General features: G+C 39.2%; 1 protein-coding gene across 2 annotated transcripts in view; it reads left to right on the top strand.

Moving 5' to 3' along the window:
* FBXO40 (F-box protein 40) overlaps nucleotides 1–18,882 on the top strand; it is a 52,827-nt gene that overhangs the window by 13,018 nt on the left and 20,927 nt on the right. The window contains exon 2 of one of the 2 annotated variants that reach the window (XM_043998612.1): nucleotides 2,755–2,878. The exons of the other annotated variant lie outside the window; for it this stretch is intronic. The gene's annotated coding sequence lies outside the window, so the exon portion shown is untranslated. The remainder of the gene's footprint in view (nucleotides 1–2,754; nucleotides 2,879–18,882) is intronic. 2 annotated transcript variants of the gene reach the window in all.

The raw sequence follows: 18,882 nt of genomic DNA, 5'->3' as shown, positions 1-18,882 counted from the left end.
ATTTTCAAACTCTGTCAAAAATTTCTGCATATGTCCCAACCCCTAGGCCCATTCCAACATCCTCTCAACAGCTTCAGGTTCATGTTCAGTATTGGCTGTACTCACAAACATTGATGATTTTCTTGGTTAATTCTCAGTTAACTAAATTCCTATAGAGGATTAATTAATTAAAACTCACACAATTATTCATAGTTATTCTTACTCTGCCTTTATTTGCATAGGTCTATTCAAAACGGTTATCTCTTTCTCTGACTCCACTAGGATCTCCCTTTATCCTCCATAGTCTTACCCAAATTCCAGTCCCACCATATCAATATGCTTCTCAAAGGACAAATATATCTTTCCTTTAACCACTTAATGATAACACCAAAACATACACAATAATAATCATTTCCCAATCATGTCCAACTCTTTGAGACCCCATTTGGGATTTTCTTGGCGATGATACTGGAGGGGTTGGCCATTTCCTTCTCCAGAGCTGGATGAAGAACTGAAGCAAACAGGGTGAAGTGATTTGCCCACAGCTAATAAGTGTCTGAGGACAAATTTGAATTCAGAAAGATGAGACTTCCTGACTCCAGGCCCAGAATTCTATTTAAGAGACATAATGGAGGAAGAAGTGATGATACTTGGTGTCTAACTGGCTATAGGTGGTAAAGGTTACAGCGAAGTAAAAATAAGGACAAGATTGTGAGCCTGAGGGAATAAGGGGATGCTGGGACAAGTGGCACTGGTTAGTCAATTGGGCATGAGGAAAGGATAATGAGCTTAGTTTTCTGCAAATTGAATCTTAGTTGTTAATGAGACACTCAAATAGAGATGTTCAAGGATCTTTACTATACAGATGACTCTCAAATCTATACATCTATCTCTAGTCTTTCCCTGAGCTCTAGTTGAACATCTCTAACTGCCTATTGGATGGTTTAAACAGGATGTGATGTAAGTAACTCAAATTCCATATGTCTAAAACATAAGCTCACCACCCCCACCCCAATATACTCCTCTTCCAAACTTCCTTATTACTGTTGAAGGTACCACAATCCTTCAATTCTCCCATTTTCACACCCTTGATATCATCCTCAACTTCACACTCTTCTTACTCAAAATATTCAGTGAGTTGCCAGATCTTGTTTATTTTTATCTCCACAACATCCCTTGTATCCATCCCCTTCTCTCTTCTCAAGTGGCCATCACCCTAGTTCAGGTTCTCATCACCTCTCATATGGACTATTTTGATAGACTTCTAATTGGTGTCCCTGACTCAAGGGTCTTCCCTACTACAAACCATCCTCCATATAGCTGCTTAAGTGATTTTCTTGAAGTACAGAACCAATCATAATCACTTCCCTTGATCAGATTTGATTAAGAAACTTCAATGGTTTCTTATTGCTTTTAGGATCTAATATAAACTCCTCCATTTATCTTTTTTTTTTTTTTTTAGTGAGGCAATTGGGGTTAAGTGACTTGCCCAGGGTCACACAGCTAGTAAGTGTTAAGTGTCTGAGGCCGGATTTGAACTCAGGTACTCCCGACTCCAGGGCCGGTGCTCTATCCACTGCACCACCTAGCTGCCCCCATTTATCTTTTAAATACTTTCAGAACTTGGTCCCAACCTGCCTCTCCAGTCTTATTACATATTACTCTACTTCCTGAATCTTGCAGTGCAGCAATACTGGTCTTCTTATTCTTTGCAAAATCTCCTATCAATCTCCTGTTTCCATGAGTTTTCAGTAACTTTGCTCTTTACTTGGAATTCATTCCCTCCTCATTTCCACTTCTTAGCTTCCTTCAAAACTCAGACACTACTTACTATAATGAAGTCTATCCTAATATTTCCAACCGTTAATACTATCCTCAACCCCAATTACCTTGTATTGTATATGTATGCATGCATGTATGTATATATGCTTATAGAGAGAAGGTTGGGAAAAGAAAGAAGAGAGGGAAAGAGGAGAGAGAAGAGAAGAGAAAGAAGGGAGGGAAGAAAATAAAGAGAAAAAGAGAGAGGGGAGGGGGAGAGAGAAAGAGAGACAGAGAGAAGAGGAGAGAAAGGAGTGAAGAAGAAAGAGAAAGAGACTTCTAAATGGGGGAAGAGAGAGGGGGAGAGAAAAAGAGGGAGGCAGGAAGGGAGAGGGAGTGAAAGGAAAAGAGAAGAAAAAGGAGGGAAGGAGAAAGACAGAGAAAGAAGAAAAAGAAGACAAGGGAGGGAAGGAGAAAGAGGAGGAAAGAGGAAGGGGGAGAGAGAGAGGAAAGAAGAGAGAGAGGAAGGGAGGAAGAGAGGGAGGAAGAGAGGGAAAGAGGGAGAATGTGGGGGTCATGAAAAATTTGGTAGTAAATGTTTGATTTTTATATCTATTTTATAATCCGATATACCCAGGGTTCTATAAAAATTTCTCCAGCAAAAAGGGTTTGCAAATGGAAAAAGTTTAAGAAGCCCTGATATAGTGGATATAGAGCTATCCTTGAAGCCGAGAGAACCTAGGCTCAAGTTCTCATCTCTGACAGGTGAAAGGATAACATCAGTTCCGTTTCTGTCTCTGACACATATTGAATATATGCCTTTAGACAAATCACTTGACTTCTCACTCCCCTAGGTGACTCTCTTAAGACTATAAATTGGAAAAAAAAAAAAAAAGAATGCTAACCTGCCTTGGCAGAGGAAATTCCTCACCTGGGAGATCCCTATAGTAATGAATTTGCTATTCTAGTCCCTAATCCCATACTTATATTTGTCCATGTTGTCTCTCCCCATAGGGAAGGAGAGACATTTTGTCTCTGCATCCTCAGCACCTCAAGCCGTGCCTGGCTCATAGTTGATGCTTGTTGATTCATTAAGGGTCTGATTGCTGCCAGTGAACAGAATAGTGAGCTCTGAGAGGTAAGAAAGGTATCAGCCATCGCTTTAAGGTTTGGATTTACTTTATTATGAAATTAATCATCAACAGACACAAACATTTCAATATACAATATAAAAAGTAGAGTATGAAAGAGCATTGTATAACAAACTGTGAACTTTTGTGATATACATTGAAATCTTATCTTTTTTTTAAAAAAGAAATGATAGGGGCAGCTAGGTGGCGCAGTGGATAGGGCACCGGCCCTGGAGTCAGGAGTACCTGAGTTCAAATCCAGCCTCAGACACTTAACACTTACTAGCTGTGTGACCCTGGGCAAGTCACTTAACCCCAATTGCCTCACTAAAAAAACAAAAAACAAAAACAAACAAAAAAAAGAAATGATAGACTAAGGGACAGAGTGTGACATGCCAGTGTTTTGGCTTGTTTTGCTTATTTCATATGTTACAAGATCTTCTTTCTTATGATTTCTTATATTAATAAATTTATTATAAAATTTTATTTCTGCTTAGGTACTACACACCTACCATTTGCTCAGCTATCTCCTGGTGAATGGGGGTGCTTTGCACATAGTGTGGATAACCAAAGAGATCATATAATCCTTTTTTTTTCCAAGTCAACATGCATTTATTAAGCATCTACTATATGCCAGTCACTGTGCTAATCACTGGGGATACAAAGCTGCACTGGGGCTGCTCACATTTTGATGAGGGAAACAACATGCCAACATATGATGTAAAAACAAGATACAGACAGGATATACTGGAGATAATCCATAGAGGGAAGGAACTTACTAGTAAGGAGGATCAGGAAAGACTTCTTGTAGAAGATGGAATTTTAGCTGGGTCCCAAAGAAAGACAGGGGGTGCACATAGGAAGGGAGAAAAATTCAGGCATGGGGGACAGTCAGTGAATTATAATAGCATAAATTATTTGAGAAATATATAAAGGTGGCATGTAGTAGAGCAAAGATCCCTGGTCTTGGAGTCAGACATAAGTTTGAATCCCAAGTCTGACCAGGTCTAAGCAACTCTGCTTTATTTACTGAACTTCTCTTAGACTATGTTCCGAGGGGCAGCTAGGTGGCTTAGTGGATAAAGCACCGGCCTTGGATTCAGGAGGTCCTGAGTTCAAATCTGGCCTCAGACTCTTGACACTTACTAGCTGTGTGACCCTGGGCAAGTCACTTAACCCCAATTGCCTCACCAAAAAAAAAAAATAGACTATATTCCTTTATCTATGAAATATGGGTAATAATAACAATAATAGCAACAATAACAATAATTCAACTACCTTCACAAAGCTGTAAGGAAAAACATGCTTTAAAGGGCTATGTCATTATTGGGGGGGCGGGGCTATTGGGGTTAAGTGACTTGCCCAAGGTCACACAGCTAGTAAGTGTTAAGTGTCTGAGGCCAGATTTGAACTCAGGTACTCCTGACTCCAGGGCCAGTGCTCTATCCACTGTGCCACCTATCTGCCCCTTATGTCATTATTATTAACAATCTCTACTTTAAGCTTGAGCTTTTGTGTCTATTTGAATAAAAACCTCTCATTTTAAGTCAAATTAATGAGCATTTAAGTGCTTCCCATGTGCCAGGCCCTGTGCTCATTTTAACTTACCTTGGCCCCATCTGTGGTGAGCTAAAGCATCCACAGCATTTCTTGTGATCCTCCTTTTTCCCCAGTCACTCTCAGCTTCTGACCCTTGTCAGCTTCAGGCTGACACTTAGCACAGTGAAAATGAGGTATGAAGAGTCTTTCACTTCTCCCTCAGCCCATTCTTCTCCCTGGGAAGTCTGGCTTTCTGAAGCAAATCCATGGCTTCTCAGTTCTAGCTCAAAGTCATTGTATCTTTCTTGCTTGTTCTTTCCCTTGTTCCCAAGAAAGAAAGAAAAGATTAGAAAATGGAGACTGATATTAAAAGAGATCGAAGGAGAGGGCATAAATTATGAGACAACGAGGCTAGCTGGAGGAGAGGGTTTATTGGGTGGAATACTGAGCGACAGAAATAGGAAGGTAATCTGGGAAGTTTGGAGGTGAGGCAAATAGGGTCTGAATCAAAGCTGCATAATAATCCCATCCTTTGGATAGCACTTTATAGTTTATAATTCACTTTGATATTCATTAGAATTATAGGTTCTAGAAGGATGTGAATGGTGGTCATGACATTTGTGGCCCGCATCTGTGCACCCTGTTGCTGGGGATGAATCCTGTGCTACTAAATTTTTTTAAATAGTATTTTATTTTATTTTTTTCTAATTACCTGTAAAGATAGTTTTCAACATTCAGTTTTTTAAGATTTTAAGTTCCAAATTTTTCTCTCTCCCTCCCCTCCCAAGACAGCAAGCAATCTGATATAGGTTATACATGCACAAACATGTTAAATATATTTGCACATTAGTCATGATGTGAAAGAAGAATCAGAGCAAAAGGGGAAAACCACAAGAAAGGAGAAAAACAACAACAAAGTGGAAATAGTATGGTTCAATCTGCATTCAGACTCCACAGTTCTATCTCTGAATGTGGAGAGCATTTTCCATCATGAGTTTTTTGGAATTGTCTTGAATCGTATTGCTGAGAAGGGCTAAGTCTTCCACAGTTGATCATCATGCAATGTTGCTGTTACTGTGTACAATGTTCTGCTGATTCTGCTCATTTCACTCAGCATCAGTTCATTTGAGTCTTCCCAGGTTTTTCTGAAATCTGTCTCCTCATCACAGCACAATAGCATTCCATTACATTCATATACCAGACCTTGTTCAACCATTCCCATCAAAATCAATTGATGGGCATCAATTGATAGCCTCAATTTCCAATTCTTTGTCACCACAAAAAGAGCAGCTATAAACATTTTTGTACATGTGGGTCCTTTTCCCTTTTTTATGATCTCTTTGAGATAAAGACTTAGTGATATTGCTGGGTCAAGGTACAGTTTTATAACACTTTGCTCTCCAGGATGATTGGATCACAATTCCACCAATAGTGCATTAGTGTTCCAATTTTCCCATATCTTCTCCAACATGTATCACTTTCCTTTTTTTGTCATATTAGCCAATCTGACAGGTTTTAATTTGCATTTCTCTATTCAATAGTGACTGAGAACATTTTTTCGTATGACTATAAATAGCCTTAATTTCTTCATCTGAAACCCCCCTATTCATATCCTTTGACCATTTCTCAATTGGGGTGTGTTACTAAAGTTGATGGGGTTTCCAAGCTAAGTCTAGCAACAATCTGGTGAGCCCTGGTGAGCTGGGGGCCACCAAGCTTCCTAAATGCAGAGTAGCCCAGGTTAGAAATGGAGCTGGTCAAAGCTTCTGTCCCACTCAGCAGTGGGGTTGGGCCTATTAGTAGCCACTTCACTTTCAGTCAGGGAGAGAGGAAAATGGAAGGGGGAAGAAAGAGGAGGGATGGAGAAGGAAGACTGAGGAAGATAAGGAGGAGGAAAAAGAGGCAGAAAAAAAGGAGGAAGAAGATTATTGCCTTGGGCTTATTCACTGGGAAACTGAGCTTGCCCCAAGAATCCTCATTTGAAACAAGCTTTTGGGTTCTTCTTTTCAAAGTGAAGTATTTTTCATGAGGATTTTATAATGCTAAAAAGCAGCTTTAAGACTCTCTTGGGGGAGTAGAGGGAGGAAGAAGGTAAAAATGCTTTTTTCTTCTAAAAATTTTTTTTAACCCATTAAAAAGAAAGGGAGGGAAAGGAGAAGAAATCTCTAAATTGGAAAGTGCCTCAGAATCCATGTAGTCCAATCCACATTGAAACAAGAACTCTCCCTATAATATAACCAATAATATAACTATCTAATATTTGTTTTACAACCTTCAGTTAGAAGGAAGCTACACCCTACTAGGGCATTCCATTCTATTTTGGTATCATTTTAATTTTTAGGAAATTTTTTCTTACATCAACCTCAAATTTGCCTTTTTGACAATTTTACCCATTGTTTCTGGCAATGGCACCATCCCATAGTGGATAGAGGTAGAATAGGCCTGGGCTCAGCTCTTGCTTCTTCCACTTACTAGCCATGTGAATCTGGGCAAATCGTTTTACCTCTACATGCTCCAGGCAACTCTCTAAGACCATAACTTGTAGAGAAGGTGTCAACCTGCATTGGTAGAGGATCTTTCTTCACCAAAGAGTTCCTTATAACAATGAAATCATAGGTCTAGTCTCTATCTTATCTCTACCCATTCATGATCATTCTATCTGCCTTCTGGAGCCAGAATCTTAGCCCCCTACATCTGGCACATGGCAAGTAATTAATAAATGCTTTATCCCTCTACCATCAAAATAATGTAATCTTGGTTAAAATGCTGCAGAATGTTGAATTCATTACATACTTACTTAAAAGTCAGCTATACATAATAGAAATTCAAGGTTTCAGGTAGAGTTGTTGTTGTTGTTGTTGTTGTTGGGTTTTTTTCGTTTGTTCTTTGCCTATGGAAATGTTCATTTTATTTGGGGGTTTTGAAGTTTAAATATACTGCAGCACTTTAAGCATACATTAAGGAATGCTGCCAGCCTCAATATGTGCAATTTAGTTCAATTCAAATGACCTTTTTTAATCCCTTAAATCTAAAGGGGGGTAGTAGAAAGTCAAAAGGGAGTTTCCAGTCACTAAAACCACAGGTGTCTCCTTCTTGGGAGAATGAGTCAGAGGTTGGCTCACTATAGCTGCTGCTTCTGCAGACTTATTCTTGGCAGCTGAGGGGGGTACAGAGGACCTCATGCTCTGTTGTCACTGGCTTTTTCTAGGATCTAGAGCTAAGCCCATCCTGTCCTGGAACATACCTTCCCCACCCCCAGCAAGCCCATCATTTATTCCCCATTTTCTTCAATATTCAAGATGTAGAATTTATCTTTTCTGGTGCTGTTTGTTTAACATTTTTAGGTATAATTAATGAAGTTTTCATGCTATAATCTGCCTTTTATGATATTCTACAATACAATCCTTTATTTTGCCTCTTCTATTCTTTTCATTTCTTGCAATGAATGGATTTCTGCAATCATGTGTCTTATTGGAACATGGCCTAATTCTCACAATAATACCATGAGGTCGACAAAGAAGGGACAATAAGTCCATTTTACAGGGGGAAATTCAATCAGCTAAAGTGATTTTTTTCTCCAGTTTACACAATAAACAAGGGGACACTCATTGAAAAAATTAGAATTAGAGTTCTCTATGTCAGTTCCAGGAGTTTTAAAATGCAGGGACTTGGTCAGCTTCTCCTACCCATCACAATCCCCCTATTTGGCAGCAAATGCTTCTCCAAATGAATTATTGCATGATAATTCAATCTAATTTAAATTTTATTTATTGTATTTTCAACTTCAAAAATGCCAGATAAAATGAGAATTTTCATATGCAAAGAAGAGAAAAAGAGAACTGTACCTGAAACCTTGAATCTCTGTTATGTCTAGCTTACTTTTAAGTATGTAATGAATTCAACATGTCACGTACTACTTGTCTGTGTTTCCTTCTGGCCTTCTTTCTATTCAATTTAAAAAAAAATTTTTTTGTGGGACAATGAGGGTTAAGTGACTTGCCCAAGGTCATACAGCTAGTTAGTGTCAAGTGTCTGAGGCCATATTTGAACTCAGGTCCAGTGCTTTATCCACTGCGCCACCTAGCTGCCCTTCCATTCTATTTTTAAGTGCTATTATGTCCCTTTTTTTTTCTGAAAACCTTAATGTTAGCCCCTTTCTCTTCTCCAACTCCTTCCCCAATCGTGAAATGGTTTTTCCTTCCTCAATCCTTTGGTTTGTTTATAATGTGACCTTTGATATCTAAGTCATGCATCCATTTGGAGCTTTTAGTGGTATGCGGTATGAGATGTTATTCCAATTCTAATTCTAATTTCTGCTAGACTACAATTTCCCCAGCAGTTTTTGCTGAAGGAGTCATTATCCCAACAGTTGGAGCCTTTGGGTTTCTGTATGTTATGTACCTAAACTGTTTCATTGATTAACTTTCTATTTTTTAACCAATGTGACGTACTTTTTTTTTTTAATGAGGCAATTGGGGTTAAGTGACTTGCCCAGGGTCACACAGCTAGTAAGTGTTAAGTGTCTGAGGCTGGATTTGAACTCAGGTACTCCTGACTCCAGGGTCGGTGCTCTATCCACAGCACCACCTAGCTGCCCCATGACATACTTTTGATGATTGGATAGATAGGGCATTTATTAATAACTTGCCATGTACCAGGCACTATACTAAATGCTGGGGATTCCAATACAAGTAAAAATAGATAATTACTATTCTTGAGGAACTTAATGGGGGAAGACAATGCATAAAAGGGAGCTGGAGAGCAGGGTGGAGTGGGGTGGGTAAGGCCTATTGGAAAGGTGATAGAGAAAGAAGTCCAGAGAGTTCAAAGTGGGGTTGAGAATAAAATGATCATGACCTAAATACCATATGACTCACCAATCAAAAAAGAGGTAGGTGCTTCCTGAAAAGGCTGCTGGCAAGGAGATGGAGTTCAGAGAGTTCAGGGTAGAGCTGGAAATGAAATAAGTCTGGAAATCAAGAAATGGTAGACCAGTCCTGGAACTTATCAATATGAAGAGAAGGTTGCATTACTGCTAGGTAACATAGTTTGAGATCTGGAATTGCTTGACTTTATTCACATGTTTTTCTGTATTTCTCTTTAGATTCTAGACTTTTTGTGTCTCTAGATGAACTCTGGGGCTTTTTTCTTGCTCTTTAAAGTAATCCTTTAGTAGTTAGATTGATATGGACCGAATAAGAATGTTGAATTAGGTGATATTGTCTTTTTTATTATATTGGCTCAGTCTAACCATGAACAAATAATATCTTCAATTATTCAGGTCTTCATTTCTACAGAGTGTTGTCTAGTTGCATTCTTATAGTTCTTGTGTGTTGGCTTGCTAGGTAGACTCCCGAATATGTTCTGTAATTTTGAATGAAAATTTTCTATCTCTTCCTGCTGGGTTTTGTTAATAATATACAGAAATGTTAAGCATTTATTATGCAGGTTTATTTTCTATCCTGAAGCTTTGGTGGGGTTTTTGTTTCAATTAATTTTTAGTTGATTCATTAAGGTTCTTCAAATAGATACAAAAAGTGATGGTTCTGTTTTTTGTCTATATTTATGTTCTCAATTTCTTATGCTTGTCAATGTTATTACTAGCATTTCTCCTACTATATCAGATAACAGTAACCATGATGGACATCATTTACCACTGATCGTTTTGGAAAATCCTTTAACCTTTCTTCATTACATTTAGTTCTGGATGTTAGTTTCCTATAGATATTCTTTACCATATTATGGAAAGATCCATTTCTAAAGGATCAGGGGCCCTTCTTAGGTAAAGACCAGAGTGCATGCCAGGAGAGAAGTGGTCATACCTCTCCCAGGATCATACCACCTTGGAAGCACCAAAACCTTCCAAATCCCCAGAACTTGATCACTGGAGAGCTCTAGCAAGTCCAGAGCCTTGAACTCTCTATGATTTTTAGAATTAAGATTGAATTTTGTATTTTAAAAAAAGACTTTTAAAAGATCTATTGATATAATCATGTATATCTTTGTTTTGTTATTAATTTACTCTCTTCTATTTATAGTTTTCCTTACACTGAACCAACCTTAATTCTTGATATAAATCCAGGAATTGTGAATTTATATGTCATAGGAACACAGGATTATAGATCCATAGTCGAAAGAGACCTCAGGGGTCATCCAGTTTAAGCCTTGATTTATAGATAAGGAAACTGAGACCCAGAGAGGTTAAATTATTTACTCAAGGTCACATAGATAGTATCAGGTATAGGATTTGAACCCAGGTCCTCTGACTTCAGAACCATTGCTCTTTCTGCTTTTTATTCAGTAGTATGCTACTCCACTAAAATCCTACTCCAATGCCTCATCATTTTGTGGAGGTGACACTGATTTTTTTCAAAGCTAAATCAATGATGAAAATACTCTGGTACATAGAGTTATAACTAGGGATGTTTACACCAGGGATAAAATATAGGAAAAACACCCTAAGTTGAGTGGGTGGGAGATGGATACAGAGACTCTGAGATATAAGTTCAAGAGTAAAGGGCAGGGGCAGCTAGGTGGCACAGTGGATAAAGCACCGGCTGTGGATTCAGGAGGACCTGAGTTCAAATCTGGCATCAGACACTTGACACTAGCTGTGTGACCCTGCGCAAGTCACTTAACCCTCATTGCCCTGCCCCCCCCCAAAAAAAGGGAGAAAAAGAGTCAAGGGCAGGGACTCACTTCTGCACATTATCTAATAGATTCCAATACCATCCAAAACAATCCAATAACCATTTATTGAGTGCCAACTAAGTAGAAGGCACTATTCTAAAAACTGGAGATAAAGAGATAAAACAAAAAAAATGGTCTTTTTTTACTCATAGATCTTACATTCTCCTAAGGGATAAAGCATGTAAAAGGATAAGTATTTACATGATTAGTTAAAGAGAAATGTAGAGCATTAAGAACCATAGGAATCAGGGAAGATCTTCAATAGGAAATGTGACATGAACTGAACCTTGAAGAGAAACTTGGCTGCATCAGCACAACTCACCCAGTACTCCTGCCCTGCTCCAACCCTCACATAGCAGCAGGTTCTAATAAGCAGCAGCACCAAGGTGAGTGAACCCAAGCCCCAGGTCCAACACAGTGTCCTTCAGAGATCAAGAGTGGGGATAAAGATCCCCACAGCCATTCCCCTTTACCTCTCACAGGACTAGAAAGCAAACAAATTATTAAACTCCTATATCCTTAGCCCTTGCTCACCAACAACATCCCTTGATGATTGTCAGCTAAATTTTTCATCTATTACCCACTACTACCCCTGTGACTAAGCATTTCCCACCACCTGTTTCTCTTCCTATTCCTGTAATAATCAATCACCAGTCCCATAAGAGAAAACTATCCCCACCCCCACCTCCTGTTCCCTCATCCCTGTTTTCCTCAACCATATCCTATCCATGTATCACTCCAATACTGCTTGCCCCTTCCACTGTACCCTCTGGAATTCCTGTTCCATAATAAACAAATGTCCCTTTGTCTTGGACATTTTCCCTTCACACTTATTCCATCTACTAGCTCTCACAGGGATCTGTTTCTCTCCTGATTACAATAAATCCCTGTCCTCCTTTCCATCCCTGGCTGTACCTTCAACCACACCCCATGACACACTGCTCCTGGAAGAGGAGTCCAAAGACTCCTTGCTCTGCTCTACCACTTCTAGACTCTCCCTTTCTCACCATCACTTATTAACTTTTCCTCCTTTGAAGTTCACAGCATCAAAGCATTCCCACAATCAAAATAATGCTGAGTTGTCTCCCAAATTATTCTACTTCCTTTCTCAAGAAGTTCACCTGACTCGGTTCTTCCTCTCCTCTCCAACTTCTGTTCTCATACGAGGGGACTTCAGTATCCATGTTGATCCTTTCTCAAACTCCCCACCCTCCTCAAGTTCCATGACTTACTCCTTTACTCCACCTTAGCCGTACACAGGGATAACACAGTGGATATAGCCACTACCCAGAAATATTCCCTTAAGAGCAATGACCTTCCTCTAACTGTAAACTCCTACAATCGCTCCTCTCCCTGTTCTTTACCCCTCTTCAACTCATTCTATATATTACTATAGACATTCGACAGACTACAGATCTCCAGTCTCTCCACTCCTCAGTGTTTTTTCAAGTACTGTTCTGATTTCACTCCCTCCACTCCAACCTTGACTTCGTATTTAGCCAATTCAACTTTTTCCTGCCCAATACTCTCTACTCCCTTGCCCCTTTGTCCTAGTGACATTCATCCCTTGCAAAACCTCAGCAGTGCATTAATCCCACTGTCTGACTCCTCAGCTCCTACTCACGTGCTAATGAATGGAGCTGGAAGGAGTCACGTAGCCATACTCTCCAATGAAGTGTATTATAAATTTGTATTATACAACTTCAACTCATTGTAGCAAGACAATCTTATTCTTCCCTAATTAATTCTCTCTCTCCTGTCGAAAGTTCTCCCAAATGTCTTTTCTGCTCATACTTTTCATCCTTCTCCTTCCACCCTCTTAGTTGAGAACTTTCCTTCCCACTTTATTGAAAAAATTGAGGTCCTTTAATGTGAACTTCTTCTTCTCCCTTGTTTAATCTCAAAACCCCTTTTCACCATCCCCTAATCTTTCCTTGTTTCCCCTGTCTCTGATAAACAACAACATGTGCCTTTGATATCATCCTATCTTCTCTAGCAGATTATAACTTCAGCAATTATACCCCCTCATTGTTTCTAATCTTTGATCTCTCTTTATCTACTGGTTCCTTCCGAAGAGCCTTCAAAAATGTTCAAGTATCCCCCTAGCTCTAAAATAAGCCTTTACTAGACCCTACCATCTCCTCAAACAATTATCCTATATGGTTGTTTTTTTCCTTTATGAGCCAAACTCCTAGAAAAAAATGTTCCCTGCCTCACTTCCTTTTTTCTCTCTTCTCAATCCATTGCATTCTGGCTTCTGGCTTCATTACTTGACTGACAATGAGGTTTTCAAAGTTCTTAATGATCTCTTTATTGGCAAATCTCATGGTCTTTTTGTCACTCCTCATTCTTCTTGACCTTTTTTGCTTCATTTTACATTGTTGAGCACTATCTCTTCTCAGATACTCTATCCTCTAAGGCTTTTGTGCTGGTTCTTTTACCTAACTGCTCCTTTTCAGTTTCCTTTGCTGGATCATGATCCAAATCATGCCCCCTAACTGTAGGTGTTCCCTCCATGTTATATTCTAGACTCTCTTTTATCTATATACTCTCTCTGTGACCTCATCAGCTCCTATGGGTTTAATATTATCTCCATACCACTGACTCACAAATCTATAAATCCAGCCCCAGTCTCTCCCCAGAGAATTAATCTTCCATTACCAGTTGCCTATCGGATGTTTCAAAGTGGTTGTATTGAAGACATCTCAAATTCAACATATCTGTGACTGTTACAAGATTACAAAGAATAAGTTTGGCTCCAAAGAAGAGATGATAAGATATCTACTATCACTCCTTTGCAAAACTGGAGGCTCCCTGGGTATGAAACATTGCATTTATTATTATACTTTTTCAAGATATTGAATCGCTTTGATGATTTTTTCTCAACAAACTTCAGTAGCTTCCTATTGCCTCTAAGAACAAAGATAAACTCTTTTGTTTAGTTTTTAAAGTCCTTAGCAACCTTGCCCCAACTTATCTTTCCAGTCTCATTGTACATCACCCTTCCTCCCTGAATTCTGTGATCTAGACAAAATGACCTTCTCTCTGGTCTTCACACACACCACCTCCCATCTCTATTCCTCTGTATTAACCACCCCCCATGTCTGAACTGATTCTCTCCTAACCTCCACCTCATAGGATTCCTTTTTTACTTTAAGATGCAGCACAAGTGAAGATGGCAGAATAGAGGAAGCATTTAGCCAGGTTCTCCCAACATTCCCCTCCAAACAAAAGTTTAAAATAACACTTCAAATTGAATTCTGGAGTGGCAGAGCCAACAAGAAGTCAGAGTGAGATATTCTTCCAGACCAAGACACCTTAGAAGTTTGGAAAGAGAGATCTATGACAGGAGGTAGAGTATGGTCCATAGCCCACATGGATGCAACACTAGTGGTGAGAGTTAATGGTGGCAACGGAAACAAAAGAAGCTTTGGGAGATCTTGAGCCAGAGAAGATAAGGAGATTTGGCAACTGGTCAGAAAAAGATTATGAGGAACCCCTGTGCTAGCACTGGATACAGGACTAAACTCTGTTTAGCCACTTCATTGCCTAAACTTATTTCTGAGTCATGGTTCAAGGGCAGAGGGGAAGATTTTCAGTCTCAAGGGATCAGGGACCCTAAGGAGCAGTATTAATTGCAATTCCCAAGGGATCATGATGTCTTCCTGGGTAAAGACCAGAGCACAGGCCACGAGAGCAGTGATCACACCTCTCCTAGGATCAAAATACCTTGGAAGCACCAAAAACTTCCAAATTCCCAGAACTAGTTCTGAAAACAATAGTGTAAAAAAGCCCTCCACCACCCATAGCAGGAACAGAGTCGAATTTTAATATAAAGTTCAAAGTCAAGAAATAGGCAGAAAAAATAAGCCAACTGGGGGGGGGGAAACTTGAACATTAAAAAACTACTATGGTGGGAGGCAGCTAGGTGGCACAGTGGATCAGTGGATAAAGCACCAACCCTGGATTCAGGAGAACCTGAGTTCAAATCCAACCTCAGACACTTGACACTTACTAGCTATATGACCCTGGGCAAGTCACTTAATCCTCATTGCCCTGCCCCCCCCAAAAAAAAGCTACTATGGTAACAGGGAAGATCAAGACACAAAGTCAAAACAGTTACAAGCAAAACAAAGAACAAAATTAGACACAAGCCCAACTCTAGCACAGGTGTTACAAAGAACCAGACCTTTTCCTTCCTTAACCTGACCCAGGTAAAACAGATGTACGCATTCCCCACTGTGTGTGTTGAGGGTTGGGCAAAGAAGTGTCAGAAGGGATCTCATTAGCTTAGACATAACCTGGTATCTATATGTGACCCCAGACATCCAATCTCCTTGTCCTGATTTTGGATGGACAGAGTGTGAGTGAGAAAGGACCAGGAGCTTCAAAGGGAGGGAATGTGCTCTTGATAAGATTCATTCTCTTGATGAAACCCATGCTGAACAGCTCTAGCATGCTGCTACTTGAGGGCTCTATAATGATTCCTCTTATGGGGAAATAGATGAGGGTTGGGGGAGGGGTCCTTAGGAATTCCTCTTTAAAGAATTACACCCTCTTGCACACAAATCCAATTCCTATGAGAGTACCCTCAGATACCTAGAGGCTTTTAGGGAGCCATATGATGGGAGTATGCTAGAGCCAGCTCCTGAGAGCTGGTTGCTAAATTTTCAGTGTGAACATTAACATGTCATAAATTAGAAAATGATGCAAATCAGGGTTTGAGTTATTGTATTGTTGATTATCTAGATTTGAGAAAGTAATGGCAGAAATGTTAGTAATGCAAATGAAACTTTTAAAATGTGCTGTGTATACACTTGAGGGGGGAAGCTGGTTGTTAAACATTTACCGGCAGACCCCTGCTCATCACAAGTAAGAAGTTTAGTCTCATTTCCCAAGTTGTGAGGGAGGTTTCCTATACCAATGAGGAAGGTTAAAAATGAAAATATGGAATTAGTTGAGAGAATTAAAAAGTAGGTCTATCTGATTCAAAAGGACAGTTCAAACAATTGCCTAGGACAGAAAGTAGGTGGATATGGTGTTTTTTTTTCTAGTCATTTCAGCTTGTAGGTTAGTGCCCTCCTCCTTCTCCAATTATTTTGGAAAAACAGTTGTCATACTTGATGATACTGAAATGTCAATTTCTAAAGGGTATCCTGAGATATTCTGAGACCTAGGGTTTTGCATCTGTCCCCTAAGAAATGTAAGCAATATCATTCAACCTTTCTTCCTCAGAGAAGCAATGTGATAAAGGGGAAATATAACTGGCTCAGTAGGAGGCAACAGACTTCATGTGAGTCATTATTGTACAATAGCAGCCTTAAAAAGCTAATATAATCTTAGGCTATCTTGACAGAAGCATAGAATGACACAGTTATTCCCCAGAAGATGTTGTTGTTCTTATTGTTGTTTGTCCTTCAATGAGGAACATGATATCAGGATGTGATGTCATGACTTGCAGTGAATTGCTTTTAAGTAAAGCAGGTTTATGCATCACCAGCCTCACTCTCTCCTCCATCTGGGCCCAGTGGCAAGATATATATCAGAACGACTGGCAATGCCCCCGGATGTTTTAAGGCATTGGGATTAAATGATTTGCCCAGGGTCCCACAGCTAGTAAGTGTCTGAGGTGAGATTTGAACTTAGGTTCTCCCAACTTTAGGGCCTGTGTTCTGTCCACTGTGTCATCTAGATGTCCTCCCCAGGAAAAAAAGTCAAAGATATAGACAAGCAGTTCTCAAGAGAATAAATGCAAACTATCAACAACCATATTTTTAAAAAATGCTTCAAATAGCTAATTAGAAAAATGCAAATTAAACCACTCTGAGAGTACCTCCAAACCATCCCTGTCAAAGATGACAAAGAATGAGAGTGACAATTGTCAGAAGGGATAATTGAAGGACAGGAACACTAATACATTCTTGGCAGAGCTATGAAATGGTCCAACAATTCTGGAAAGTCATTTGTAAGTATAACCAAAAAGTCATTGAATTGTGCATACCTTTTACCCCAGCAATACCACCACTAAGCAGATCCCACAAAGACATCAAAGAAAGAGAGAAATGACCTACATGTATACCTTTCGTTTTAGGAAATGACTAGAAACAAATTGGGCACCTGTAAATTGGGCAATAGTTGAACAAACTTATATAAATGTAATTCAATATTATTACATTAAAAGGAATGACAAAGGGGATAGATGCTGAGAAACCTGAAGAGACTTTTAGCAATAGATGAAGAGTAAAGTGAGCAGATCCTGGAGAACAATTTACAGCAACACATTGACACAATTTACAGTAACACATATGAAAGACTTGAGACTTCTGATCATCATTGTAATGGCCATCATGACTCCAGAACACTAAGGATGAATCATTCTTTGAATCTCTTAGAGAGATGATGGACCAATGTTGCAGAATTAAGCACACATTTTTAGGCACTGCTAATAAGTACATTTGTTTTTCATGACTAAAAATATTTGGTACAAGGAAACACTTTTCTTCTCCTGGTGGGGGAGAGTGGGATAGCAAAATCCAGAAGAAAGAAAAGAGCATCAGGGCAGCTAGGTGGCGCAGTGGATAAAGCACTGGCCCTGGATTCAGGAGTACCTGAGTTCAAATCCGGCCTCAGACACTTAACACTTACTAGCTGTGTGACCCTGGGCAAGTCACTTAACCCCAATTGCCTTACCAAAAAAAAAAAAAAAAAAAAAAAGAAAAGAGCATCAGTCAAACATATAAAAATACACAGAGGAGAGCAGATGTTCAGGACATGACAGAGGGTCAGGGCAGTGTTGTTACTACTGTGCTAAATGTAATATATGCTTCAAAAGTAAGGTATACAGAATAGATGTTCATGGATTCATACTCACTCTTCTTTCCATGTTCCTAGAATAAAAAGAAATTTAAGGTTTATTGATTTTTCCAAGTTTATAATCAAAAGAAGAAAAAAATGTTATGAAATGAGAGGCACAACATCTAAATCAAGACAATATTTTCTCTGTACTCTGCCCAAGTCCCATCACATCTAGAATTTCAGGCCTGGGTACCACCATTTATAGAAATGAAATCTAAACCAGAAGAATACTCAAATCAGAAGCAATTGTTGTTTCTATTCAAATTAGGGGTAACTCCAGAGATGTTACTTTCCTCATTCAAATATGTATCACAGAAGACATATATTGTTCGAGTTTTCCCAAAGCAGCTAGAGGAGTTTTGTTCTGTTTAATATGGAATATGTATGTGGAATAATATAGAATAAGCTAAACAGACCGGTAAAGGGTCTTGGGTTCAAGAGCTATAAAAATCAATCAAGGATCATGAGATTGTTTAGCCTAAAGAAGAAAGGGCTGAAATGGGGGAAAGGGGGAGACATGTGATAGCTACCTTAAAGGGGAGGGAGAGAGTCCAGAGACATATTTGATAGATTGATTGATTGATAAATAGATAGATAGAGACAGACATATAGATAGATAGATAGACAGACAGACAGATAGATAGACAGACACAGACAGATAGACATAGATAGATAGATAGATAGATAGATAGATAGATAGATAGATAGATAGATAGATAGATAGATAGATAGAGTGAGTGAGCCCCTATTTAGACAGTTGCCAGAGCTGTACCAAACCTTGGGCTGATGTGACATCCCACATTTGGGGATAAAAGCAATTGCAGGGTGGAGGCAGGGATTTCTCTGTAAAAAAAATGGTAAGCATATATAGTAAGGGAATGGTAAGTCTTCCCATGAATTTTGTATTGGACCAATGGAACATTACAGG

Source organism: Dromiciops gliroides, chromosome 3, assembly GCF_019393635.1.
Source record: "Dromiciops gliroides isolate mDroGli1 chromosome 3, mDroGli1.pri, whole genome shotgun sequence".
Taxonomy (NCBI): Eukaryota; Metazoa; Chordata; class Mammalia; order Microbiotheria; family Microbiotheriidae; genus Dromiciops; species Dromiciops gliroides.
Note: the sequence above shows the minus strand (reverse complement) of the source record. Positions and strands in the feature narration are given on the sequence as shown.